General features: G+C 36.8%; 1 protein-coding gene across 3 annotated transcripts in view; it reads left to right on the top strand.

The window, feature by feature from the left end:
- The window catches only part of tln2a (talin 2a), an 85,174-nt gene that overhangs the window by 13,286 nt on the left and 54,936 nt on the right, over positions 1 to 16,952 (top strand). For all 3 annotated transcript variants that reach the window (XM_028014464.1, XM_028014462.1, XM_028014463.1), the window contains exon 2: positions 10,292 to 10,340. The gene's annotated coding sequence lies outside the window, so the exon portion shown is untranslated. The remainder of the gene's footprint in view (positions 1 to 10,291; positions 10,341 to 16,952) is intronic.

Genomic DNA, 16,952 nt, shown 5'->3' with positions numbered 1-16,952 from the left:
GGCACCGGCAGGGCTCACTGGGCTGTAAATCAGCCGACACATCCACGAAAATTGATAAAAAGCGCCACATACCGTAGATTAATATATTTGTCATGCTGCTGGTGTGATAGTTTGAACCTCTATAATCTAGTTTGCCCGAGTTTAAAAATAGTACTTCCAATGCATGAATTGTGATAATGGAAAATGGGTTTCCATTCCAACATGGAAGAGCACATTTTGATAAAGAATGAGTCGAAATTTGATAAAAAGCTTGCTGGGAGGTAATAATTTTAATCACATAAATAAAACGATTTAATAGGACTTTAAGCATTTTTTAAGCAACAGTGCCTTGCATAAAGGTTTTTCTTAATGGTATCAAAAAAAAATTAATAAATCAGGCCCTATACAAATTCATGACAGTTTTCTTTATTTGCTCGTCTCCTCACTGTTATGCACTAATTTGTGCTGGTTTATAACAATAAGTCCTTCTAAAATGCATTGAATCTTGCAGTTGTAAGACAAAGTACCAATAACACAATTTGTACTCAATATGAAAATGTTTAGTAGCTGCTAAAACGTTGATTTTGAGGCAAACACCAACAGGAAAGTTGGTAAGTAGCTAAATTAGCTTCGAACTGGACTTTATATCATTTGACTCTAAAAGTATTTGCACCAGCTTGTTATCCTGTACTTCCCCCCACTCCCCCAAACAATACAGTCTATTTAATGTGCATGAGGTGAGCTGGGAGTGGCTCCTGTCTGCTCCTGACAATGGACCTGACATGTAAGGGGGCTAGGCTTTTACTGCAGATCGCTGTGGAAAAAACAGGCTTGAAGTAACTGAATTGTTCCTTCCACAACAGGCAGCCAGAGCCCTGTATGGTCGCTTACCTCCTGTGTCAATCTTTTGTTCTCCTTTCATGTCCCAGAGCCTCTGAACAGAACCGTTCTTTTTTTAATTGGTTTCCCTGCCTGTTGGTCAGCTTACACACCTAAGATTCTGATCACATCCACCTGCCCTGGAATTACTGTGGCCCCCTTTTGGACTTTTGGAAAGTGTCACGCTTCGAATGGCCTTCATCTGTCATAAAATCTTTACAGCAAAAGCAGCTAATGAGAAGGATGATTAAAATATATGTTGGCCTATATTTCTCCTGACTCCTGTGCGTTTTTGAGTGCCAACACAGCTGGAGGTTCAGAAGCAAGGCGCTAAATGCCTGCTCACAGCTGTCCACTCATCGAGTGGATTATGAGACGCTCATATCCGTACGGCTGAGATGCAAAAAGGAGATTAGGCCAGCAGCTCAAGAAGAGGGTTGGTCCATCCTAATCTGCAGAGCTGCCAGTGCTGAGACACAGCTTTTAAAATGGGGCTTTGATGATTTATTGCGCCATGGAAAAGATGTGTTCTCTCCTGTGGCTGCCTGCACTGTTTTCTGCTTTTGTGGGTCGTTTGTCAGGATGGGTTTCAGGGTGAGGACGTGCACTAAACAGAATGAGAGGTAACTCATTATGCTGCTCGATATGAAGCAGTTTCCCTGTTTATGCTATTTTTGTTCTTGTTTGGCCTGATCAGTACCACCGGCACTTCAAGAGCGCAGTTAGTCGGATGCTTTTCGCTTCAGTTAATCTTATTATCACATTCTGCTTTAATTAATGGACAGGATCTCAATTCCAGCACTAATTGAGGGAAAAACTATTATCCTCTGTCTATTTAAATGTTATATCTGGACTGAGCTGGTGTATTCTTTAACTTACTACCAAAGATGGTGTAATATCAAAGGACCATATATAACTAGAGTTGGATAAGCTTTTATGCCTAAGATCTAAAATATGATTTTACATGCTATTATTTTTCAAAAAGCAACAATTATTCAAACTTCAGTTAACATAACATAATATATTGATTACAGTTGTGTTATCCAGACACTCGCCTACAAGTGTGATCTTAATGTAAAGACTAACAAAAAAATGGAAAAAAAACAACAAAACAAAACAAAAAAAACACATCAAATGTAGTAGTTTTGGAATATTGTATACTTTCAAAGTTTTGGTCTTTATAGGGAAACAAAAGCATAATAAGCTGATTTTGGTTAATTAGTCTATTTGCTCAGGCAGTTCTTCTCTACTTTATAGCTGCGTAGCTTGAAAACTGTACTTTTAAAACATGATGATCCTAATTTAGCTTCTTCCCTGAGGGGAAATTGCAGGCTTCTTTAAGCCATCTGATTTTAGTTCAGCTACAAGTGGGGGTGGGGCAGTGCTTTGTTACCTTTTGGTCCGCAGAGCCAAATCTCAGGAATTTTTCTCACAGGATAAATTGCCAGCACTTATCTTGATCAGGAGTTGCAGCCAAAACACTAAAAGATAGGCAATAATTATGTTCTTAAACTCCAGAAAAATACATTCTCAAAATGATCTCTAATAAAAAATTAAAAAAAAGAATTGTAATGATTTACTCACTGGTTTGACCAGTGTTGATAGACATCTGAGAGCCTTCAGTAATGGCAGGTGATTTTTAGTCATGTGAACCTTTTTGGGTAGCATGCTTTGCTCAGTCATTTTATTTTCAAGAACCTAAGATCCTCCTCATGTGATCTGCCCTTTTCTACATCAAAAGCTTCAGAGAAAATCTGTTTAATAAATAATTAAGAGGTACCATGTGCTCTAATTCTGGTTCAGTGGACGACCATATTAGTTCAAATCGTCTTTTAAAAGATGAATTTCCTAACGTTATAACCTGTTGCTCATGTGATTTATTTATTGTTCTATTTCAAGCCTTCCATGCTCATGTTGTTCTATCTTTTTATTTTATATTTTTTAGACTGGATTAGTATTTTTATTGCTGTTGATGGTTATATGCTAATTGAATCTGGAAAAAAAGTCAGACTTTTGTCAGAAAAATTAAAAACGGCATTGTGGGTAAATTAATTTGAGCATTCAGTCTTTTGAAATGGTTTGTTTATTTTTAGTGTATATTAAAGAGCTAAGATAAACCACATATCTTTCTTATGACCAACACAACATGATGCATAATAGCAATGTAGAATGAAAAAGTCAGGTGGTTTTCAAAATGGTTTTTATTATAAATTAATAAAGTGTGATGTGCATATGTTTTTTGCCTCCCGGTACTCAGTTCTCCCATGCACTGTAACATTTCCACCTAACTGAAACATAAAGTGTCTAGCAAACCTCCCCAACAAGCTGCATGCAGGTTACAAATGTAAACACCTTGTTTCTTTTCTGCTGCCGCCCCTTCTGCTCACTCCATGAATGGAGCTGAACAGGGGCGAGGTTGTGTTGGAGGGCTGGATTTGTCTAATTGAATTAAAAGCTTGTCCTTCTGTAAAGGACCCATCCCCACCCCCAAACCCTCTGGAAGGATGGAACTAATCACTGAGAATCTGCCGTCCCAGGAGAGAGTAGACCGGCTGCCTTGTATAGAAGAGAGCTCTGTTGTGTGTCTGCTTGTGAGGAATACCACTATACCAATTATGGTGTTTGTAATTGTGACTATGTGGTGTTTAATATCCAAAGATTGTTCATAGCTAAACCTCATTAAGCTGTGTGCCTGGATCCTTACTGACCTTCTGACCAGCTTGACCTCCCGTCCTTAAATGGAGAGGCCATGTAACAACTAAAACATGAGCGTGTGTGTGATGCAAAGCAACAGCTGTTCTCCAGATGTCCTCAAATTTCCAAAAAAGGAGTGTAACATGATATCCTCAACCTACCCTCAGACACTATGCATTGTGTTAATATGTTAATATGATGCAACTTTTTTGTGATTCGGCTTTCACTTTAAGATATCTATTATAGGAAGAAATAAGAGCAGTGGCAAAAGTACTTAATTATTTATATTGGACAGAGCAGAGATGATGTCATGGCACTGTTTCAGAGAACAGTCACAGTAAAAATAGGGTTTTTACTAATGTTTTAAAAGAAGAAATGCTTATGACATTGACATTATTTTAGCATCTTATATTAGCAAATAACATGACTAGGATAACAGAAATGTGCAGTCGCTATGCACATTGTGGAGAATGTATATCTTTATCTTGGCCTTTGTGAAAACTGTAAGGCTGACAACATTTTCAAGTCCAAAATGTTTTCCCGACCAACAGAATTTGAAAGTTAAAAAGCACCCTCTCCTGCTATCTAAACTAAAAGTCTTGCTCTCGCTTGCTCTTTTGCAGCTTGATTGAACTGCAGACGCATATTGATGTTCCATAGATGGATTTCCTTTTTAAATGACCCTTTTACATCTCTCCCTTCATGTCTTTACTTTAAATAATAGATTAATAGCAAAAAAATGCTATTAATGGTTATTATTATTATTATGTTATTAATAACATCCACAATGAAGTGAGGTGTTGTCAGTAGAATTTGGTAAAGCGTATTGTGTTGATCAGTAAAAGATGAGATTTTAAAGTTTTTGACAAGCTATGATCAAATAAAACTTTAAACTGAAATGTTGATGAAGAATCTTTAATGGCTACACAGTAGGTCACTGTGAACACCTCTTTTCGTATAAAACAAGTTTATTCTCTATAATGTTACTGCAAGATGAATCTTCTGCCTCTTGATTCAGGGTAACATTTTTTGCAGACATGTTCACTTTGATCAGGCATACACAGTGCTGGGTTCTGATTTTTGACCCAAAAGTTCACATGATCTTCTTCACACAGACAGTTCAGAGTAGGAGGGTTTCAGCAACTCATTTATTTATTCTTTATAAAATACATTTGACAGGAAATGTATGCCTGCTCATCAACAGTATTTTATTTCCTTCTTTCAGAATTTCCCCTGTAGACAGGTGTCTCCCAATGAGGATGTAGGGGTGTTGAGTCCCTACCACACCACCTCTGTTTCATTCATTAAGCCCAAATCCCCTGGACCCATTTAGCTAATTGAATATCGGGGTCTGGTCTGCTACGTCTCTTGAAGGTGTTAGGAGACAGAAGCAAATGGGTTAGTTGGCTTCAATCAGTCTGGAGTGTGTAGTGTGAGGCTCGGCTGTGCCTTTCTCATTATTTAGAACATACTTTCGCTCTTGCAGATAACTAGAAACAATGCGCTTCTAAGGATTCCTTCCTTTCTGAATTGCCTCAAAAATGCAAATTTTACCTTTTAATATGTGAAGTGTTTTTTGTTTGTTTTTCTTTTTGTTTGTTTTGTTGGCTTTACTAATAGACATGATGATGGTAATGTGATGTCTGGGACTGCTTTGCAATGTCTTGGTATCGATTTTTACGAGTTGCTCCGAAAATGAAAGTCTGGACTTGAATACAATTGAAATGTAGTGGTGAGACGAGACCTTAAAAAAAAAGCCATTTTTACTGGAAAACCCACCAATCTGGTTAAGTTTAAACAATTTGGCACCAAAGGGTGAGCAAACTTTTATGGCCAGTTTTCACTAACATCTGATGGCAGTTTCTGTAGCCAAGGGTAGCACAACCAGTTATGTTTAGGGTGAAGCTACATTTTCATACAGGCCCATATTGGTTTGGATTCTTGATTTTTTTCCTTGAAACTCCATTTCAAGTTATCTTGGTCTATAGATTTGTTGCATCTAAAAAATTCTGCAGTAATGTACATTGTAGAAGTCATGAGATGCAGGATACCCCTAATTTTCTCATGCAAACTCATCAAGTTGGTTATTTATTGACAGAATGCAGATTTGTTTATACAAATCCTGAAAGCTAAAGAAAAATATGCATGGACAAAGATGATTTTTCAGGTTTGTGAGCAGCTGCCACTGATCAGAGTATGCCTCCAGCAGCAAACTTGGCACTCAGCCTCCTTTAATTGCAAAAGAGCTGCCTAGTTGTAACCATGTTTGGGCAGTAAATCAGCTGAATATAATGAGGCTCCACTGTAGTTTTTGCTTGATATGTGAAATGTCACATCAGAGTACCTGCAATTCAGCAATGGATTTTATTGTCAAACACTCCAGACACTCATTTGCAGATTCTCTGTAATTGATGCATGTTGCCCCTTTGGCCTGTGTGTAATCCAGCTGTGTTGGTTCTGTTTGATGTTGAGGCATCATGGTGGGCAGTTTTATGAAAGACTCCTGTTTGGAGCTGATGCAAGATGTTTCCCAGGCACCTTTTCTTGTGACTTGTTCCGACTTTGCCCCCGTCTGCACAGTGTGATTAATGAAACTGCACGACGGAAGAAACAATGAATTCCCGAGTGACAGGCAAAGCTGACCAGCTGTGATCTGCTTCACCTCAGGCAATTCTAGATTGTAAAAAGGGTTTTCATGCTTAATCACTTTCCTTTATTTATTTATTTATTTATTTAATTTGGCAGATTTTATCAACAGCAAAATGTCTTTTTTAAAATTGGGTTTGGTTTCTGAGGATATGCTAGACCGTGGAGGTTTTGTTTCTCTGCTGTTGCAGTTTTCATGCTTTGCAGGGTTGGAGAAAGGAATTGCAAGAATGCAAATGTTTTCCAAGTTCTGTGAGATAATGTTTCTGTCACAGGGTGGTTTTAGTTTCAACTGTGTTATCACATTCATTTCCTTTTATACAATCATTTATATTTACAACAATATATGATCTTTTTAAAAGTACTAAAACTGTTGTTTGATCTATAATAAGTTCCTCTCTAATGTCCTGGAGAGAGTTTAATAAATAGCTCTGTATAACCATACATTATCACAGAATGTGAACAGTGGTGGGTCCACTTAAGTAAACCTCCATGTACAACTGTGATATAATTTAATCAAATTTTTCTTATGTGTTGGAGAATCAGATCACACACCTACCAGTGACTAGTTAATTCTTTCAAATGTCTTTTCCCATTAATTTAAGTCCAGACGCTTCTGACTCTATTTTCCACAGCTGCATAATATTGCTGTCAGATGAATGCTGTGGTGTGAAGTGCTTGAACCTGTTGGTTGTGTTTATATTGGCTTACTTACTCATTGACTTTTATTTAATAGATAAACCCTTTAAACTAATATGTAAACCCTATTTGTTTATTAAATACATATTTTAACAGGTGACTATATATTTTTCTTAGATTTACATTTCACATATTCAGAATAATGAGTGAACAAAATCACAAATTAAATTAAATTAGGACAGAATCAAAATACATAATAGAAGCAGTGCTGGGATTCAGATCTTATAAAAAAAACTATTTAAGCTCCTTTCTGCAATATCAGACATCTACTTTCTGGTCTAATCAAAACTGGACTTTTGCTGTTTTGGTTTGACGATCTTAAAACATGTACAGTACTGATTGAGTACATAGGTTTGTCTTGAATGGCCTGATGGTGCAAGATCAAATGAACAAAGAGGTTGGCCAAGCACTGCAGACCGTTCTTTCTGCTGGCAGCAGCTTCTCAGACACATCTCAGCATGCTGGCATTCAACTGTGGCCCCCATTTGTTCAAGCTTTTTTCAAGCGATTCCTCAAATTTACTGGCAATTTTATGTCTAAAGAGAAAGTATGCAGCAATTCAGAAACCATATATTGATTTTTGTTAAAAACCTAATCAAGGCATGATCTACAAATTAGATAAATTCTTTGCTCAAAGCACTAATTGCATTATTTCAAATGTGACTCTGTATTTTTATTCAAATATATTTAAGGTGAATTTTATTGAATCATGTCTGCAAATAAATTATTTTCATTAAATAGGCTTCTCTTGATTTTATGCAAGGTGGAAAGTGATGGAAGTGCCCCCATTTCCCATTTAAGCAGCCTACATTTAACAGCTGAAACTCATCCAAAAATGCCTGACTACTGAGAAGTGTATTAAGCTGATATGATGCTGTGGATTCTGTTTATTTATTTTTTATTACCTCCTCAGCAGAATTTGATAGATTCATCACTTCTAAGTAAAAGAACAACAACAAAATGAAATCTCTTTTTAGGCCCTTGCCGTTGTCAGCAAATCGATGATGCTCAACAGACAGGTCTTTGTTGTTGCCAGTGTCCAGAGCCAAGCTTGAACTGAATTGTTGCACCAATTTAACAAAACTAAAGTGCTGCTCCTTAGTCTTAGCCATTTATTTCTGTTTTCTTTTCATATATTTGCCCCTGGTTGCATTGCTTTATAATTTTAAATAATGGACTCTTCAAAATTAGCTACGATCAGGATCCTTTTCACCATGCCAGTAAAATTAAATCAGTTAACTGAATTAAGTGGTGCATAAACTTGAACAGACAATGTATTTATTCAAGTTCACTTTGGAAGATGTGAAAGTCTGGAGAGTCTCCATCTACGATAGAAGCAAAGCATCCAAACCAATTCACATTTGGAGCATATTTTACTTGTCAGCATCATTCCTCCTTCCTGTCAGTGCAGCGGCTGCAGCTTGTGTCATTTCCTCTGGCTCTGGGAAAGATGCTTTACGATAGGGACAGGTACGATAAACCACACTGCTCATTGGGGAACAATATGGATGTTGACATTGGTTATTCCTGTTAAATTGCAAACTGCGGCTAACTGCAGCAAAATTTAAACTCTTAGTTATTATAGAAAGGTGACTGAAACACAACATCAGCAGTTTAAATTTTCAATGACTAGATGTGAGGTTTCTTTGCCCTCATTACCAGAGCAGATTGCCCCGTCGCATTGTGTCCAATCAGCTAGCCAGCAACCACTCTAGCTCTGACTAATGTGATCAATTTAAGACATTTGATTGAACAATTGGTGGTATAATTGTTTGCTCTACTTGTTCTTTATAACACAGAAAAGTCACAACTGATTTTTCAGTCTTATTAGCCTATGGGTGCAACTAATCTGAAACCCTAAGCAACTCTGCTTCAATAAAATCTTGGTGCTTGCTCTTTGTTGGATATTACTGATTCACTGAATGTTTGCATATCATCAAAAACAGTATAATTGTGTTAGTCTGTTTAAAACCCTGCTCTTAAAATGCAGGAAAAGTTCAGTTCAAACATGCCTAATTGCTTTGAGCCTGAAACAATCTCGGATGTGGGCTTTGAAATGGTTCTAACAGAAGAAGTTGTTAGTTAGAAAGTTACAGCAGGGCACTCTCTTGTAAACACATATAGAAAATATACAGAGGAGGTAAAGTTGTGCAATTTCTCTTTTAACATAGCTAGATCAGTGTGTTTTTTTTTTTATTACATATGAACCAAAGCTTAAAATTTGTGGACAATTTCAAATCTTACACTTTTGTAAAGTTTTGAAATATACAACAGTGGACGATTTTGCATGTTTGTGTGTATATGTTCTCTGCCAATTGCCTTTAAAATGATTCCTTTTAGTAGTGGCTGGAAGGCCATTTGGGATATGTCACTGTGAAGTTTTGGTTTTTCAACTACGGTACTTTTTTTATGGTTCTTTTTGCCTTTTTTCACAGTATTCAGAAGAGACAAATCTGATTTCACTCTGTGTGTTTTCCGTGGTTAACGTAGATCCTAACTTTGACTTGTGTTTTTTAAAAAGGTTTCAAAACAGAAGTATTTAAAGTATAAAGGGATTAAAGATGACTTCATTGAGCCTTTTTGTTATCAGCCTGTGTGAACCATAGACATGTCTTGTCTTGATGAAAAGCAATTTTCTTTTAAGTAACTTATTAATTCTGTGTGCTTCCTTTGTCTACTTTGCGTCTTCACTTAGAAGAGTGTGACCTGGTAGTATTTGTATACGCGCATTTATTCATCAGACATGGATGGCGTTTTTGAGTTCATCAAACTATGAATTGGCTAGTTCTGGTGACCGGCTTATTTCTCTATGAAACCTTGATTTTAGCCAGTAATGCTGTTAGTCAAGAAGAAAAGGCTCAATCATAACAATTTAAAATAGTTTTGTATACTATATATGTACCAGTGTGCTTCTTGGCTAGTTCTCCCTTAAAAATTAGATTTTAGCGCAAGGGATTTCCTGGTAAAATAAGGTGGTTGATTTTCTTCTTCTTCTTCTCCTTAATATATTTAAAGCGAAATACAAACCAAATTAAAGGGAATATTGGAGGTATAAATTGCTTTTTTTCTAATGAACGTTCGCGGGTTCAGTGTCCTGTAGTTATTTTATATTACAATTTTCATTTACGTCTTAACATTATCCATGTTTATGTTAATCTTTGTTTTATGTGACTTGTAATGATCATTTCCATCTATCAGTTTAAGCCAAGGCCACTTCTTTATGAGAGTTTGTGTAGGGGGAAAAAAAGGATATACATTTTACTAGTTATTTTGCTTCAACTACATCTTCGGATCCATGTTATCTTTGTTTAGATGAGGCAGTGATTAACATCTTCTATTAAAAAAAAGGGTAAATGTGCTTTTTGTCTCAAATGTTTCACCGTTTGTTTTTCAGCTGTGAAGATCAGCAGAAACCCTCAGACTGCATTTTCCTCAGCAAAAAGGTAGGAAGCAGTTAATAATGACACATGTTAGATGAGAATGTTACTGGAGCTGGATAAACTTGGAAATGTCACTCCAGATGGTCGACAGGCTCATGGATGCGTTTCTTCAGACATGTGATTCCTGAACAGAAGTGTGAAATTTCACATATGCATACTTAAAATAAAGCACTTCCCTGAAAAGTTAGGTCATTAAGATTGCAATAATCATCATGGTTGGCACAAACTCTTTTACCGATATATACTGTTAACAGTAATTGCTGTTATCGGTGCTGTCCTAACTTGTAGGATGAATGTTGGCCGAGGAAATCATATGACTACTGTGCCGTGTGGTACATGTTTCTTCTGGAAAGTCTAATATGAATATGGACAAGTTTTCAGCTGCTATATGGGTATTTACTGTTAAATATTACTGTAAATACTGTAATATTTACAGTAATATTTACTGTTGGACTTTTACATTCTGCAAGCTGTCTGTGTTTCACAGTTTGGTACATACTGTATGACCAAAGTTTTCACAGGCTGGATAATGTGTAAAGTTAGGACATGTTGCCCCTAACCCATCTATTGCTGCACACTGCTGTTCAGAAGGCTGAGAAAAGACTACTACACTTGCTTCATGCTTTCAATAATGGCAAAATTCATCTTTTGGAGAGCGTTTCTAAACGGGGAAAACAAAAATAATCATTGAGTGAAAATAAAAGGAGCACCACCCAACACTTTTAATGTAATTTCCCACAGAAAGAGAGTTAAGAGTTTATGCCATTAAAAATATGTATGCAATTAAAATTGATTACTGAAATTAAATGGTCTTTAGCTGCATATCTCAAGAGGAAACTTTTAACGATGAGTACATTTGATCAGTGCAGATGTGATCTTGTCTGCAAGATACTATAATAATTGTTAAAAACAAATGAAGACCAATGGCTTTTCTATTAATTATGAGTATGCCACTGTTTAGATATCTGTCTGACAACAATGTTGCTTTTCAAGCTGACTCGATGAGCTGATTTTCAGAGGGCAATTAGTTGGAAACATCTGGTGCCCAGCTTCTCTGTTTCCACGCTCCGCTCCACAAATGACTTCACAGTCGCTCTGTGTTTTAGTTTTGCAGCAATTAATGAGCTCGGATGTTGATTTGCTTCATGCTGCGCTTCAGCAAACAGCTACATCTCAACATAACTGCGCGTACTTGAAGTCCTATATCGATGTGATATGGCTGCAGGTCAGAAAGTGGTCTTTGCAGAAAAGTTAGAATGTAAATGATGATCTAATACGTCTCTTTGTGGACCTGCTAAAAGGGGTTAACTTTCTGCTCTGCCACAACTCATGTAAGAACTGTTCTCACAGCTTTCACCAGATGTTCCTCGTCCATCCAGTTGACGGTCAGGTCCAGTTTCTCAAATTAATCCCGATAAACCTTTCAGAGTTACTGTCCTTGTTTTAGTCCAAGACAGTTAACAGTGGTACATTTTTGCGTTCTTAGTGAGAGTGTTTCATTATGACATCATTCAGGGTATAACAGTTTGCACACTCCATCTTTGAAGGTTTTCAGCTTGATGGCTGAGGTGTATTCCTCTGTGGGCGACAACTCAAACTCAGAAGAGGTCTGTTTTGGGTCACATATTTCAGCTTTGTTGAAAGCTATTTTCAACTTGTAACAGAGCTTTAAGATTTCCAGAAACATGACTAAGGATATACTTGTGTTGAAATACTTCATGGTTGTTTTTTCATACAGTTGGTGGCAGACTTTGCTCACTGTAGTGACTGTACAGGCAAGCTCACGTCCGACTATGACCAGATGTTTTGGAAGTATTGAGTCATTGAGCGGCATCATTTAGAGGCACGACCAGATGTGTAGATCTGAGCAGCGCTGAGCTCAGTAATGACTGAGGTGATGTCACGGTTAGCAGAAACCTGCCTGTTTGTGGAATGTCACCATTTTTTAAAGAAAGTTTCCACTTCGCATACAGGATGACATCCAGTATGGTGCAAATGTGTCATTATTCATGAGCGAGACTGTGACGTCGTGTTTAGTATCAGTGGACCCACAGGATGATGAGGTGCCTCATCAGAGGCAGATCTCTGTGGTTTTTACTCAGTCTGGAAAAATGACTGGCCCCTGGCCAAATGCTGCAACTCTTTCATGATTTCACAGCAGTTTTTTTCCCTCGACAAGGCATTTACTGGTAAAGCTTTGTCATGACTCCTGATGGGGGATCACTGAAGCCTTCGCCACCTGTTTCTGTTCAAGGCAGAATAGCTGTATTTTCTGGAAGGTTGGGAACCAAGCTGAGGTGCGGCTTGATTGGTCCTCTTGTTCTGCTATGACTCTAAGGTGTATATATACACCTTGATTTTTACTGAAATTTATCAAATATGGGTTAAAAGAAAATACTCTGGTTCTGTTATTGGCTCCCAGTCTTTTGCTGTAAGCTGTCTGTACATTACAGTATTTTTGTGTGTTTCATTGGCTTTATTTACAATTAAGTAAAGGCAATGAATACACTAAAGCTATGTGTTTTGGGTCTTTTTAATCAATTTTTATCTTTTTAAATGGATCAAAATGATTAAGTAGTGACCAGGCTAGGTAATTGGTCTATCATATATTTTTGCATGAGTTTGTGTATCAAAATCAAAATAGATGACATGAATGTAATGGTAAAAATCAGTGTTTTAAAACATTTAAGCAGCAGTTGGGGTATTTGCCTTTAAATCACATTATTCATTGTTTAATTTTTAAAAAATCTGAACACCATGATGTAGTTATACCAAGATTTTTTTGTTCAAACTTATTATACAGAGAAACTCTTATAGGTTGATACTTTTATTGTGCTTTGTATACTTTACACCCTCAGCTGTAGATCTCCCCAGCCTTTATTTTTCAAATTTATTTACATTTTAGCCTTTACTATATTTCACATATCTATTTCCCAAACCAAAACACCTCTTCCGTTGTAGAGTTTTTCGAAATGTAGTTTTCCTGTAAAGTCATTACCCAGCCCCTATAACTTGACATTGTTTGGTTGCTCAGAGAAATGTTTCTTTTAAAATAAACACTGTTCAAATTAAACTATTGTAATCATTTCATTTGTTTTATCCATCTGCGCAAGCTACCACATATTTCTTCTAGAACAAAAAAGATTTGTCATCTATGAATGACACAAAAAACTGCCTTTCATATTTAACTGCTGCAGTGTTTGTCTTATGTGAGACAGTTTTGAAAAAATAAAACAAAGGCAATCATTTTTAAATCAAAAGTGCTTTATTGTAAGAATGGCAAAATGGCCATTCTTACAATCTGCAGAACTAAATAGAGACAAAATGTTGGAAGATTATTTTTTCGGAAGAAATTTCACATACCTCAAAGATTTAACACATATTAAAAGAGACAAGTATAATTAAGTTATTCATACCGTTAATCCATCCACCTATTGTCTTCAGTTGATATGAGTTTGAGTCTCAAGGACAACATATCTATGTGGGAACCCTGGTGGTCCCTCGTCCGACCAACATCATCCAGGTCATCCTGGTCATTTCAAGGCGTTCCCAGGACAGATGGGATATGAAGCCCCTCCATCGAGTGCTGGGTTGTGTGAGGGTCTCCTCAGTGAAATGTGCTCAGAAAATCTCCAAAGGGAGATGTTTTCTAATATGATGAGGCACAACTATCAAACTATGTAGGACATAAACGGAAGAAATCTCTTTCACCCAAGCAGAATTGCATTTTCAGTGGGAAGCTTGTTATAACTTTCTGGCTTTAGAGGTGTTGCCTTGTTACAAAAATGCATAAAGTGAAAAAGCTTTGTTTGACTAAATGGGATCATAAGCTGAAATGGGGGTGGGGGAACTAAATGAACATTACAAAATATTTTCTTGGTCCATTAACTGTCTTTCTCTCTTCCTCTATGCCAATTTTTGATAACTGTTCAATTTATCCAAACCTAATTCACTTTTAGATGGAATGTCGCTTTGTGGAATAACAGGAAATTCAGAATAGAAGTGAACAGAAATCTCCTCTTTTCTGCTGAGTCTTTCCAACAAATGATCGCGGACACACTCTTAGAGATATGTTTGTGTTGGATCTCTGTGTCTGAGTGGTCTGTGTCTTGTGTAATGTTTTTTTTACATCTCTGTGATGGAGATGTAAATGAGATGAGTTGTACATGGCCCTGCAATAAAGAGTTCAGAAAGTTCACTGAAGCTTCAGGTAAAACTACGGCTGAATACATGAAAGCTTTTTAGATCACACACTTATCCCTTTATACATCATCTTCGATATGGATGTCTATAAATTGGCTGAATAATCTGAGGGACACCTGAGTGAAACCATTTTTTATGCTGCAAATTGCAGTAATAAGACTCTGCCATATTTTGTCTTATCTATGTTAGTATTTCAAAATTTTATGTGGGTTTAATTTGGCATTTGCTTCAACATCATTTGACATTGCTATTTTGCACTTTATGAACTGGTTGTATATTGGGCAGAAAGTTCAGTGGTGTATCTAAACAGTCTGAATGCTAATTTGCTAAAATAAGGAGAAAATGTATCCAGCTTCTCTGCACTTCAAACATTTGGAATGCCGAGGTGAGGAAATGCTCCAAATTTACGTGTTTGTGCAGCACTGATGTAATCTTTGTAGCTGTACTGTTTCTATGTTGTATCTCTAAGCTGCAACAATTGCACAAACATCAGTGGTGAGCAACCTTAGTTGGAAATCAAATTTTACTACATTATCAAATGCATATAAAGGTGATTTTGTAGCATTATTTTCAGGGTTTCTATGTAGTATTGAAAAGTATGGAAATTATTTTCTATGCTTGAATAATATGAAAAAAATTTAAGACTTTATCTTATTCCATTGCCTGTATTTGTTGTTGTTTGTCACAACACAATTCAAGTTTTTGTCCAACTGCTATTACTTGAGCTATTGACAAAAACATATCAAAAAAGCAGTTTCACAGCTTTTTGGGGAATCCAGATTTCTATGCTTCATGTAGAAACAAATTGAGGATCTTACTTTTTGGAAATTTGCTAAATAAGGCGATTGCTTTTTGTAAATATGAGTCTAGGGACAATCCAGTAGTGAATTAACAAATCAAAGTTTTCCATATGCCAAGGAAACAATAAAATTACTCTTTACTTATCTGCCATATCAGAGACCATGCCGATTCAGAATAATAAACCAGATAATAAAACCAGCAAAGGCAAACGATTTACACAAATGAAAAGAGAAAATTTGAAGAAACCCTGTACTTACTTGGAGCCACGTGTTTTCATATGCTATTGAGACACAGGACAGCTGTACTGTAGTGTGATGGACAAACTTTCAGCATTAATTCAGAATCAAACTCTGGGTGAATTCACTTATATTTTCTGGTTTCTACATTCATTCATGGAACAGCATAACCACAGAAATCATTTTTTGGTTTGTGCAGCTTATTTTTGTGCTGGACTATTATTTCATTCAAGTATTTTAAGAAAGGTTACTCGACTTACACCCTCTTTTCTGATTGGTTGTGTGTAGAAGTTTGGCTGCTTATTCCAGGAAGTGATATTTGTGTGGATGACTAAGCTCTTGGAGCTGGTTGAAGGTTTGCACTTGGAAAGTGTTTCTCCCCAAGCACTCTGTGTGTGTGTGCGCGTGTAGGCGTGCGCACACGCGTGCGTCCTATGGTGATATAGCTGCACAGATAACATCATGTTTTGACAGTCTCTTTGCCAGAGGCAGCAGCTAATAACCAGTGTAGAGCAGGGAGATTGAACTGAGGTGATGATGTTAATTTTATGTGTTGGGAAAATTCCCTCATAAAAATTCAACTTTTTTGCTGTTCTGTTTTCTAGGCTGCTACCATTCACCTTATGAGTCGTTTATGATATTTTACTTGTCATTGATTCCTTTAATTGTTTAATTGAGTCATTAGCATCTGTGCATGTGCAAAATTGTCAGATATATCAGAATGATTAGTAAGACATGGGCCATCACTCCGTCTCAAGTGCAGGGATTGATCTATAAACTGGGTTTGTGGGCTGAATGCAGCTAAGATCATTTCACAGATGACTCCTGCAAATCTTGTGTAATTTGACGTTTTAATCCATAAATAAATGCAGCGGCAGACACTGTTTGATTGCTATTGTTTTCTCATTCGGCTGTCCTTGTGAAAAACACCAGATATTATTCTGGTTACAACCAGAGTGTGTTACCATGGTGATCTGTGGCTGAAGACATCATTTAGTCACTAAAAAGAAGGTACAGACTGATTCTATGTTTTGCAGAAAACTACAGCCTTCAAGGGGGCAATACTGTGGGACTAAGTGACTGCTGTGTTGCAAAGTTAACACGAATGGTTTGTTTTTTTTACATAGTTGTTATATTTAATGGAGTCAATACATTTAATCATCCACTTTTGATTAATCTTCTCCTGCAGTTCTGGCTCTAGTTTTCTTCATATTGAAACTTAAAAAAGCAGGGGTTAATATATCCCCATGTTTAATGTATGATGGTATATTATGTTGAACTGGGCACTGTCAACAGGCTTTGCAGTATACTAGTGGGACTGTTTTCTCCCTGCATGAAACCAGACACTTGCATTGAAGTTGCTGTTGACAGAGGT

The sequence above is a fragment of the Xiphophorus couchianus genome, chromosome 4 (assembly GCF_001444195.1).
Source record: "Xiphophorus couchianus chromosome 4, X_couchianus-1.0, whole genome shotgun sequence".
Lineage (NCBI taxonomy): Eukaryota > Metazoa > Chordata > Actinopteri > Cyprinodontiformes > Poeciliidae > Xiphophorus > Xiphophorus couchianus.
The sequence above is the reverse complement of the archived record's forward strand: the minus strand, read 5'-3'. Positions and strand labels throughout refer to the sequence as shown.